At 33.0% G+C, this 12,998-nt stretch overlaps 2 long non-coding RNA genes across 2 annotated transcripts; both read right to left on the reverse strand.

The window, feature by feature from the left end:
• Window positions 1–4,432: 4,432 nt before the first annotated feature.
• LOC143303182 (uncharacterized) lies at window positions 4,433–8,072 on the reverse strand. Its single transcript, XR_013059255.1, has 3 exons — window positions 7,910–8,072; window positions 5,451–6,110; window positions 4,433–5,378 (listed from the first exon to the last, which is right to left on the reverse strand). It is a non-coding gene; the product is annotated as an uncharacterized LOC143303182 (long non-coding RNA).
• A 4,107-nt stretch (window positions 8,073–12,179) lies between these two features.
• Window positions 12,180–12,697, reverse strand: LOC117160014 (uncharacterized). Its single transcript, XR_004464706.2, has 2 exons — window positions 12,591–12,697; window positions 12,180–12,464 (listed from the first exon to the last, which is right to left on the reverse strand). It is a non-coding gene; the product is annotated as an uncharacterized LOC117160014 (long non-coding RNA).
• Window positions 12,698–12,998: the final 301 nt, after the last annotated feature.

The following is a 12,998-nucleotide window of genomic DNA, read 5'->3' on the forward strand; positions in this document are numbered from 1 at the left end:
GGTTCATGAAGCGAGAGACGCCGCTAACTTGCTACGGCCTCTGCTTACCATAAGAAGCATTGACCCACTCGTAAATGCTCGTTAAAGTTAAACCTTCCAACGATCTATCTTTGACTTTGACAAGCATCCTGGAGAATAAATAGGTTGCTTGCTGAATAAATCATGTCATATTCAAACGATGAGATTCCTAAATAAGGTTAAATTATAATTATCAATACCCGTTTACAATAGTAATATACGTACGTTCAAAAACGAAGATACTGCGATAGATTCGTGGTAATTAAAGTATCTTCATTGGAATAAATAGTAACATTTCCTATTATAATATCGAATACAGCGTTCTTTCGCGTAGATGCGCGAAGAAAACGTCGTTCCTACGTTTTGTCTGCACCGAGGTTCCATTTATGGACTTCCTTGAAAGTCTTCAAAGTAGACTTCATCTTGTCGCGGTAGGTTTCTTCGTCGAGTTTTTCAAAGGATATATACTTCACCTTATCTTTATTGTATGATTTATGTATACGTATCGCTGTAGATCGAAGTATGTTCTACTCTATTAGTCATGTCACATTGCATCCTACTATTTTTCATCCACAATTGCACATTACACGATACTTTTCCCTAAATTATACCATACTTTATTCGTAATTAACGATAACACGATTGCGATCGAGATCGATGATTATCAGGTGTCCAGCGAGGTTCTCTCGAATCTTCCGAGAATATAGAAAAATACACTTAAAATCTTTCTGCAGTATCGATTGGCTATTGAAAATTGTAATTGGCAAATCATCCGGATGAAACGACTCTGTCGTTCGATACAGTGAACCTAAGATACCTCGTTCTACCTTCTTCTTCCAATTTTACCAATTTATCCAGAAACACGGAATTTTCTCGTTACTTCTGACACCACTTTCTTCGTATACTTCTCAGGACATAGTTTTCAAAATTATCGTTCAATCGTGGTTCCGAGTTAAGTTAAAAAATTTGACAAGGATTTTGTTTCTTGCTAATCCTTCGATTCATTTTACTTTTTGTTCGTCGTCGTGTTCTTTTCTGTCTAATGGAAAGTGCTATCGTTTCGTCTATTTTCACTGAGCAAAGTATAGTATTAAAACAAATATGGAGCTTGTTCTAAGAATTCTAAGAGATTTTTGCGATGTATAGAATAAATAATACATCCTCATGCAAAGTTAGAGGCCGTAAATATAATTCTAGGGCGTGGCGTTGGTTGTAATACAATCGACATTACCATTTGTTCGGACACCCAATGATCTGTTACGCAGCTTCTTAGCATTTTACATAATTTATTCGACTCCTACGAGAAGAAAAAAAGAGTCACGACTATATGACAACTACGGCACAATGCGCCACCTCGGCAAAATAATTGATGTCAAACGAGACTTAATAAATGCTCTATTTAAATGATAATATACCACTGGGAAATTTCCGTATGATCGATATTATTTAATAAACAGTATTACCTCGTAGAAAGTATTATTTCGAATACAACAACGCTATATAGCTACTGTAGTATAGTACGTTAATAATATCGTCTGTTACAAAACACTAGAATACACGCAAGTTTTACAACAAAAATATTCGGATATTATTTTTTTATATTCGATATTCGGTTTATTTTTGAAAAATTGTGTACTTCGATAACGAAAGTACGGACGAGTCAAGCTTCAATTATTTTAATTCCTTATAATCGGTATAGCTACATATGTATAACAGTATATTTTAGTTTATTTCATTTAAGTATTAAGTGTATTTTATACTTTTAATCCGATTAAATTAATTTTTGAAAGCCGATATACTTTGCAACTTTTCAATGCAAATACTCTACTGAATACAATACTGAAAAATGTAATAATTTAATTTAATGTCATTTATATTATAGTTATACTAAATGTAATATAATTTATTTTAGTTTCAATGTGAGATATTAATTACAAATTGTACTAATAACTATAAATTGTATTAATTATAATTGTATTTTAAGCGCAGAATAAAGTACATTTTACACTGAAAGCTAAGAACAAGTCATTTTATTTCGTCATGAGCATACACAGTAGATAACTATAAGTAAATTAAGCACCTATTAAGTAACTATTCCGATAGTTATTCTGAAAATTACAATTATTCAATATTAACACGAATTACATGATCTAGAAATACCTAATATCGCATGATTTAATACAACTTGTCTGCAAGAAAAATTGTCCTTCCTGCCAATACTGAAAAATGTAATAATTTAATTTAATGTCATTTATATTATAGTTATACTAAATGTAACATAATTTATTTTAGTTTCAACGTGAGTTATTAATTATAAATTGTACGTATTTTAAGCGCAGAATAAAGTACATGTTACACTGAAAGCTAAGAACAAGTCATTTTATTTCGTCATGAGCATACAGAGTGGATAATTATAAGTGAATTAAGCACCTATTAAGTAACTATTCCGATAGTTATTCTGAAAATTACAATTATTCAATATTAACACGATTTACATGATCTAGAAATACCTAATATCGCATGATTTAATGCAACTTATCTGCAAGAAAAATTGTCCTTCCTGCTCTTTCTTCGTGTTCAATGGTGTGTACAAATATATCTTTCATTTTATATTCCAAAAACAGTATCGTGCAGGATTTTAACTAATATTATATAACCATGTTATAATGGTACGTTCATGTAGATGAAAATTATCTTGTAATTCTTTCGTATTTTTATCTCACGTGCGTTTAGAAGATTAGAAAACGACAATGGAATAAAATGTACGGCACGATTAACGAGAAACACGATAACGTTATCAATTCACTAGATATTGATGCAAACGAAATATCAATACGTAAGGAGTATGCACGGAGTCATTACGAAAATGTTTATCCGGCAGCGATTGTTACTGCAATCTCACCTTCACTTCGATTTCTATACTCGTATGGTGGTTTTTCTCTAGCCAATAGCACGAAGATCCTCTTTATTAGCGTTTTGAAACGATCGTTGTGCAAGAACAATCCTAGCAAACTATGTAGATCGACTTATAAATCACGTGTTTCAATTGAAGACGTATGATAAAATAAACCTTGTTACTTATTTCTTCTGATTAATTTACAGAAGATTAATTCTTTAAGACCAAAGGAAATTCGTTAAGGAAAAGGTAGCTACGTTTTCACTCAAGTACATATATTTCAGAGATCTAAAAGCAACGAGATGTCATTAGACGCTTTATTATTATCCGATATTAGATAGAAAGTAAAAAAGCTATTTTTTTACGAATATGCAAATAAAATTGTGGCTGATACGATTACAAAACGATGGTATGAAAAGAAAAATAAACTTTGTTACTTATTTCTTCTGATTAATTTACAGAAGATTAATTCTTTAAGAACAAAGGAAATTCGTTAAGGAAAAGGTAGCTACGTTTTCACTCAAGTACATACCTATATTTCAGAGATCTAAAAGCAACGAGATGTCATTAGACGCTTTATTATTATCCGATATTAGATAGAAAGTAAAAAAGCTATTTTTTTTACAAATATGCAAATAAAATTGTGGCTGATACGATTACAAAACGATGGTATGAAAAGGAAAAGGTGCGTGGGGTGAGAGTTAATCCGCAATACATTTAGAGATAAAAAAGGAAAAGTCTATGTTTACATTTGCGTTAAATAAAACTAAACGTTGCAGTGGTATAAATTGGCGGTAGTGAAAATAAGAAACTGAAAACCAGTTTTACTTGTACCTTATGTAAGCGAGAATAGTTCGTAGATCATAAAAATCTCAATCTGGTAATACATCCTTTGTTTTTTTATTACCAGAGGTATGGTTAAGTGTATTATCAATGGGTCATGAACTTAAGAATTTCTCGGCAAATGTTGGTAAAATGAATTTGTCGGACGAACGTAACCAAAAATATTGAGAACAAACAGAGCAAAATTTCTCCGCCCTACATTCTCATTACTGTAATCTGGACATTAAGCAGAGGAAATAAATAAAAAATCTGTGCTCCAAAGCATCTGCTTGAGAGCAGGTGGCTCGACACACCATGCATGTTGAGCAATTTAGTAAATAATGTAACACGTCATTTTCCACTCGTTTGCGATATATTTATTATTACTCGATTATTTTGATGATTCTTTAATACCCTACGTTTTCCTGTGTCTTTTTATACACTATACCAATCACGAACAAAATTGCAGACAGTCCTGTCTATTTTTCATTACGATGTTAAAGAATAACAATTAGCCGACAATCCTCCGACGCTAATGGCAATTTTCTACGGGGATTAAGTAAGATGCGGGATCCTGTTTGTAAGTAAAAGTAAAACCATCAGTTCGGCAGTTCTTATTTATCGACTTTGTTCTTATTTATTAAAGTGATTGTTAGTTCGATTCAACTATCTTTTCACTTGTTGTTTGATGGTAAAAAAGATTTGTTCATTATTTTATTATATAGTTTTAGCCAGACGTGGACAAAATATAACACGGAACTTGATAGATGTAAATATGTGTATAATATAATATAAAGAAATAAAATGAATTTCGTTTTACTAATATTGCTTTTACATTTTAATTTCCTCATTTTTCATTAAAGCACAAAAGTATTTTTATTTTTTGTCCCGTGTCTCTGACATTATACGCAAGTTCCTTTGAAAATACCGATCTCGGGAAACATTAAAGTGATTCTTACGCCCTCTGTGATTTGTACTTGGCATCTTGCTGAACATTGCGTCTCATGTTCTGTAATGCCAACCATTCAAAGGTTTTTTACGCCCTCTACAATTTATAATATGATGCCATCGCAGATATTGGTGAAGAGAATTCTACAATACCAGTAGCCAGTAACAAATATTAAATTTCTTTAAATATAAACGAAATCTATTCATTATATAGTTCTCCTCTATTGCCACTGATGTATTATATTTATGATAGATGAACAAAAAGAAAATTTAATAATTTTATTTTTACTAGGCATGTTATTTTAAATAATATAAATTATCTTAAGAGCTACTACACATATCTTTAAAACTGTAATATATACATATATTTCTCGTAATATAATTTTACGTATTGTAATATATGCATGTAAATATTGTCATGCATAGATATCTGAATATGACGTTGCAGTCAGAGTGTAACAAATAGCATTCTTTTTATGTGGTTGCGCAAAACCGAAGGACAGTGTTTAGCTAAAAATAGGCGCATACTGGTATCTTGTATTTCTCTCGATTAACTTATTGAATCAGCGCCAATCTTAGGTTTCCTTTTTCTCTACCGCGATTAACACTACTGCCTTAAGAGATATGCAAAGTCATAAAGATGCGCAATGTTGTACTTATTATATTTCAGGAGTATTTCATTTAAAATCAAAATCTATCAAAAAAAAATTATATAACTTATCTTGAACATCATTTCAAATGAAGCGAATGCTATATGGTTACATACCTGTCAGTGGTTCTCATTGACACCCAAAGTCGATATGTATATCAATACGGTGATAAAACACTAAACGCATTATTGTGGGCAAAATATGTACATAAATAGATTGTAGATACATAATGTTAAAAATTTAAATATCGATCGAATCGACTCCTTATATACTTGTAGAGTTAACTAATGAAATATCATTGAATTCATTGTAATTTGATCATGCGAAAGGCAATATTATTTCGTGATTGTCTTACAATGCAACGTTGCATATATTTCAAATATTATAAAAAAATACCATAACTTATTTATTTTTGTTGTTGTCATCAATGTTGCTATCAATTTGTGCAGTCTATAAACTTTATGTAAGTTACGAAATATACATGAAATTTTACATTTAAATACCTGAGAAATTATTTATCATTAAATTTTATAATACTACATCAAATAGTTATCCAATAGAGGAACATAAAATCACTACAGATTGAAGAGATCTTTAAATTAGACGGTAGACTTAAGGGTTCAGTTACTTACATATACACCACGACCGCGACTAGAAAGTGTATGTAGTAGTCACTAAAAGTCTTGGGGTAGGGCAGTGGAAATTTCCACTGTACCCGCTGAAACGGTCAATACTCTCTTCGTGCTGTAACGTGTGCTACACAAGGACCACTCGAACTAGAGGAAGTTTCAAATGAGAAGAACATAAGTACATACATGCTTGCGTATTTAGATATCAATGATAATTATATAAGACCTAGTAGATGAATTACTCTATCTAGTTACAATATAATTACCATATTTAACCTAGAAATATGCAAAACTTGCCATTCAGTGATTTATCACATTGTTACGTATTTCCTATCAATTAGTAGCAAGTACATTACGCCACTAAAAGAAAAGAACTATTTATTATAGATAGGAGTATCCAATCGATAGTAGCACCATCTCGACGAGATATCTCGAATTGAAACGAAATTGAAATCTATAAATTTGACTAGTTATCGATATTAATTTTCACACAGAAATCGAGATCGAAAACAGAGAAACTAAACTCTTTTTCCGTTGAATAATTTAATAGTCGTGTCTCTTACATCTAGAATCTATGACAAACGAATGTGATTGTAATCGTGCATATCGTGTATGTCGTATGTCATTTTGTTTTCATAAATTGGTAAAAATATAGGACCTGTATTTGAACTTTTAATACATAACATTGTTACATTTGTTCACAGGAAGCATCATAAATGTGGAAATTTACTGAATGGAAAGTACCACGTTGTTAATTGTGGCATAAAGGTCACGGGTTAATAACCAGGCAAGCAGGCGCCAGCTACTCCCGATCTATTAATCACTGTAATCATTCATTCTATATGCCAAGGGACAAATATATTTAAATAAATCGTTAATACTTCGATCAGTAACACATCTGAAATGCAACAGTTGAGCCTTTATCTTGCCAATAGAAATAAAATTAAACTTATAACATCGTTTAACAAAACTGACGATCAGCACGTATCTTTTTTATTAATTGCAAAATGTAACGAAATGGACGCGTGAAATGACCTGTAGATAGAAGATTTCTCTTTTTCTACATAGCACAACATTCAGCGTGTATACGTGGAGGTAAGTATGTGCTACGTACGTATGTAGACGTAGGTACTTGTGGCAAAGAAACGGCAGCTAGCCAACGGTCACGTGACACATTCTGAATGCAGCGAGAATCTTTAAATACCTATCTATCTATGCACAAATGCTTATATCTCCCATGAATGCGGGCAAAGAGGAAATTATTCTTCCCATTGTTGATCACGTTTAGATACGAATAACACAACCGATATTTAATACCACCATTTCCTACAACCGTTACACATGCACATACAATGGCCATATTTTGATATAGATTTCTTTATTTAGAAACAAAAAGATTGCGCTTTATCTACGTGAACAATGAACATACCTAACTCAATGTGTAACGCAATACTCCTTTATAATTATATAGTTAGATAAAATAAATAATACTCCTGCATAAACGAATTATGAGTATTCATGTATTAATATACTTTGCAAATCAGCATTTTCGCATAAAAGTATGTGTCAAAAATATGAATCAAATCAAAAAGTGGAATATAAACATACAAATATTTAATTTCGTTTACTATACATCGCATGTGTGTTAAAAATTATTGTCTAAAATAATTGAGAACAAATTAAACAAATACATATTTACATTTAACAATCTAACCTATGCTATGGAGCAAATGCAAAATCAAACAGTTGAATAGATCGAATGAAATTAGACCGTAAACTGTAACAATTCGCATTATAATTAATCATTGTATACATTTACGATAAACATTACCGCCATTGCGGTAAAAAATTTATAATACAGGTAGATTCTAGTTAAAAACTACCGAATGTTGTTAACAATGTATCGTATATTTTTATATATTGCCATATATGTTAAATGTACTTACACTATTTATCAAATTTTGCGATTTTTTCACAAATGTTTAAATATACATGGTTTTGTGCACAAAGCTACGAAAAATTCATAAGCGAACAGAAGCCACAACTATTGCGAACGAGTGCGGAAAGAACTCGAAAGTACAAGTCTGCACGATAAAACGTGCAGAAGGGTTTCTTTCCTTTCCAGCACAAAGATCATCGTGTTTTATCGTTCGAGCGACACCCTAAGTCCTCGGTCGGTAATCAACGAATACTTCAAAGTCGAAGAGTTCAAAATCATTCATAGATGTCATCAAGCTAATTGCTTTCAGCTGACAATATAATGTCATAATAGACGTCGACAATATAGTCGACTTATGATAAAAAATTAATGAAAAAGAAAAGAAACATTCAAATCCAGTAAAGACTATAAGAGAATGACCTTAAAAAATTGACAAGCGATAACGAAGCAACAGTTAGTTGATAAATAAAATGTTAAGGTTTCTAAGAATCTTAGGACATGCTCGAGACCGAAACGACAAATAATAATATTAGTAACATATAATAATAATAAGCGTTTATCTTTTTAATTTGCAGCATTTAATTTTCATAGAATATCACTATCTATAGTTAACAATTTTCTAAAGAAAAGTTTTGCTTACTTATGATTACTAAAACAGTCGGTTAACACGAAAATGTACAAACATATCTTCGATTAAAAAGATAATTAGTGAATAACAAATGTGTCAACCAATAAACGCAATTATTCGCCATGTTCTAATAATATCTTTGTTGTTATGAAATATAACTAGACATACAGAGTGTATCATCTAATACGTCTACTTTATTCGATAAAAGATATTGGTATTCGTTTGATATGGTGGTTAAATAAAATAAATGATGCAATTTGCAGGAATGTTTTTAATTAAGAACTAATCACCTATTGCAAGGACATCATTCTCTCTCTCTCTCTCTCTCTCTCTCTCTCTCCAATTAGGTATTAATATAAAAATTTAGCCTTTTTTTATCCACATATGATCGATATAAACAGACGCTAAACCATGTGATAAAAATGGACGTTTAAAACAACGTAAGCTGTTTGAAATTTATATAAATAATGATAAATGAAGACTGATCCAATATCATAGAAGAAGGCTACGACGTAGTCACAGGCACGGGCGCCAGGATGGCGCAACAACTTTGACTAAGATCGATAACATGAAAAAGAGATATATCAGTCCTATACCCTACCGTTATCTTCCAACATTTATGACCATCCGTTCCAATATTTTAATAAAATGACTTGAACTGCACTCGTACTAATCCGATCAAACAATCGTCTCCATTAGAAAATTTGAAACTTCTTGTCTCGTTTCTTTGCTCAGGAGAGACCTCCTACGAGCGCTCAATCGCTCTTCCACCAAAGAAACCTTACACTAATGACTCAAAGAGTTAAATCTGCTTAGCATGCTACAACGCGTCTTTCTTTATGTATAAATTACTCACTTTCTATAAGTTACTCCTTAGGCAAGTTTTCAAATCCTCTCTGTATTTATTAGCTTTAAATGCTAACATTTTTATTCATTATTTTTCTCATTTTACACGGTAATATAATTATAGTTTTTCTAAATAGATATCAACGATGAAATTAGCATCGATTAAACACACGGAGTCTTATCTTTGAAGACGCGCAAAAATGTCGTCAATTAGATATTTTGTATTCTAAGGAAAATAAGGGGAATGATGTATCGGTTGTCCGTTATTGTCTTTCACGGCAAATGGATTTAGCTGAAAAGAAGGCCACGACGTAGTAGGCCAACGTGGTATTGATTTCGGTCGGTCGGAGTTCTCTGCATCCGCGCTTTCAGTGTCATTTGAGTACGACGTAGAATGTAGATATATTAGAAAGGTACATCGGAAAGGAATTAAACCACGTTTCTTGTTCGATCTAATTTCAAATGAAAATGATGGCAAGGTAGGCGGAAAATACGAATGACAAGCAAGTTTTTTTCATATTGTCAGTAAATAAGTTCGATGTAATCGCAATATTTCGTCGTAGTTAATATTAATCTATTACTGAATAGAGAAAAAAGAAAAAGAAGAAATGTAACGTAATCGAAAACCGATACTTGTATCAAGTATACGTCGCAAGCTATTTTTTTACCACATACCATTCTGTATTTGTGTAGGTTTGCGTGGACATACCATGTACGCATATGGCCATAGAAAAATACATAGTACATATATAGGTATATGAAAAGCTTTGAAATTTGAAAATCCCGCTTTATCTGTAAATCGGTAATCGACATTTAGACCAAACTTACCAGCATTTGTCAATTAACTGCTATTCGATTAATTTCAACAGGTAAATAATTCACTATAAATTGTAAATGATCCGTATGATTCAGCATGAATGAACAGTTAGTGATCCGACAATTCTAAGAAGATGAATGGTTAGAAAACGATTTGAAACGAATGAAATGCTGCGCTCGTGCTGTGATTTTCAAGTTTTAAACGGCTACATAACTGGTCGGTAACCGGTCGATGGCAAGACCTTACACCGACATCTGTATGGAGGGTAGAAAACCGATACAGAAACATGGCTAAGACTGGTTTCCCTTGAAAAAGCGAATCGGTCTCGGCAGACGGCAGTAGGGAATTTCCCCAGCCAGATAATATTGTCCTTGTTGAGAATCCAAGATCTTGTACCAAGGTCAAGTCGATTTCGCGCGATTAAGTTGTTCCCTGTTGCCTTGTTGAACCATTTGATCGAATTATCAGTTCAGCAGTATTTTCTATGCTCGCGATCAAAATCGTTATATACGTGTAATCCCCTGATAAGATCGCGGGATTGTTTTGACGCCAATTTCACAATAGACGTTAGTCGTGTCAATTATATTTATTGCATCTAAGTCCAAACTGCGTTAGGTTGTTCACGATTGATAGTCATGCTAGTTCTTAGTCCGGCTGGTAGCGGAAACGGTCGACACATCAAACATAAAAAGAAGATTAAAAAGGAAACACCCAACAGATCTCACAAAGGACATAACCTAACAAACAAACACTCACCTCACTAAAGAAATAAATCAATCAAATTCGAAGATGGTATCTCACTGGGGGTAGCCATCCACATGTTATATCATTATATATAATATTTTACCAAATGTCCTACTGGACAAATTGTAAAATGTAAATAAATAAATAAAAAAAAATGCTAGTTCTTAGTCATTAAAAACCATTTCATTTCTAGCGAAGCGTGGCGAATGCGTCATACGCAAATGTACGACCAAATTTTTTTTTTCTTTTTTTAATTATGTAATTCGTCCAGCTGGACATTTGGTAAATTTTTCTAGCTTAATTGCTAACGAACATGTGGATGGCTACCCTAGCGTGATAACATCTTCGAGTGCACGACCAAATTTGTCGTCCCTCGAAGGATATCGTTATCATCTGTTCAAATCCAAATCGATCGTTTAAAGCTTCCACCAAAATATTTCTGGTATTCCTTTTTTAATAGTTGTGTATTATAGAATTCAATAATTTTAAAAGATCCGATTTAGATTACGTTATCGAAATCCACTAAATCTACCAGATTCTTTAAAAAGGTATTAATAATAATCCAGTTAACAGGAAGCGTATTTGTGCGCGGCGATAGAGCTGTCAAATAGCAACGTGTTGCGTTACGTACGAATTCAATCAGGGCACGTAATAAAAAGCAGATGGAATTGTCACGTCAACTACGCACGTCTATATCATTAGCAACTACACGAGTAAAGAACTTATACATGTACAGTCACGATGAAGAATCATAATGATGATATTTTCGATTCACTGCTTGTTATCTAAATACGGCTATTTCTAAATCTGCTGAATTATTTAGCAAACTAGTGCAAATTGCAATAAAGGATACGTTTTAAAACTGCTTTCCAGCGCATACAGTTTAGAGACGTCTCTGAGCATGCACTGTATCGATATACTGACCGCCAGTCGCAAAGATTTAAAATTTGCGGACGGATTGTCTTAATCTAAATTGAAATTATTAATACGATTAATTGCAGGAAAAGCAGTCCAAATTTAGCAGCACGCACGACGAAGATAAAAGCTGCATTTATCATGTTTGTTAATTACATCTGCGTATGTATAACGTATACGTAGTTACGTATGAAGTTGGATTAGGATAGGTCAAAGAGAACCAACATAATGTATAAATTATACAAGAAAGTTAAGTGGACAGCTGTCTTGATAACTGACATGCGTCATAAAGAATAGCCGATTCCTCGTTCCAACGATAAATTAATCTTTAATCTTCATAAAAATGAATTTTAATGACTTCCAATACACTTTTTTAATATGGAGGGTTATATTGCCAGTAAAAGACTGCAAATATTTTGCATTACATTAACAACTCATGTAATTGATTAGCGGCGTAATCATGTCCGAATCGAGGCAAGAAACGGCGATGTAAGAAAGAAAATCGATCTTCCATGGGGCGGAATCGCTGTAGCTACGTAAGTACGTGAATGTTGTCAGTGTTTAATCACAAGGATAAATGATAAGGAACTGCCGGTGCTATACGCACTAAATCTGTAGCGGAAAGAGATTGTATGTTAAAACGTTAACGTTGAAAATAAATGAGAAATAACAAACTAAATCTCTGCTTCGCTATTTCCTTTAATTTTATTCGAACTGCGCGTTACATCTTGTACTAACAATAAGTCTTGTCTTTCCGCAGAAGTATACGATGTATACAACGAAAGACTTGTTAGAAATTCGGGCAGAATGACAGTACGCACTGATTCGCTTTTAAACTCCTTCTATTCTTTCATCCGTAGCCTGGCTCCTTTATACATCCGCTCGCTCTTACCGTGGGAGGTTTCTAGGTATTACAATGTTCGCCTATAGGTATGCCAATGTTCAGGTTTATCGTGTGTATCACAACTGCATGCTTTGGCAGTGATCGTGACAGCGTGCTTGCAAAAATGTTCACGTGGGTGTCGAGACGGCGCGTCACGGCACCCCTAGGCGCCGCTCGCTGCGACGACCTACGTCGCTATTACGCCGAAAATAACAAGGTAGGCTGGTTGACATATAAGTACAGACGCTATGTCGATCGAACGT

Source organism: Bombus vancouverensis, chromosome 9 (genome assembly GCF_051014615.1).
Source record: "Bombus vancouverensis nearcticus chromosome 9, iyBomVanc1_principal, whole genome shotgun sequence".
Classification (NCBI taxonomy): Eukaryota; Metazoa; Arthropoda; class Insecta; order Hymenoptera; family Apidae; genus Bombus; species Bombus vancouverensis.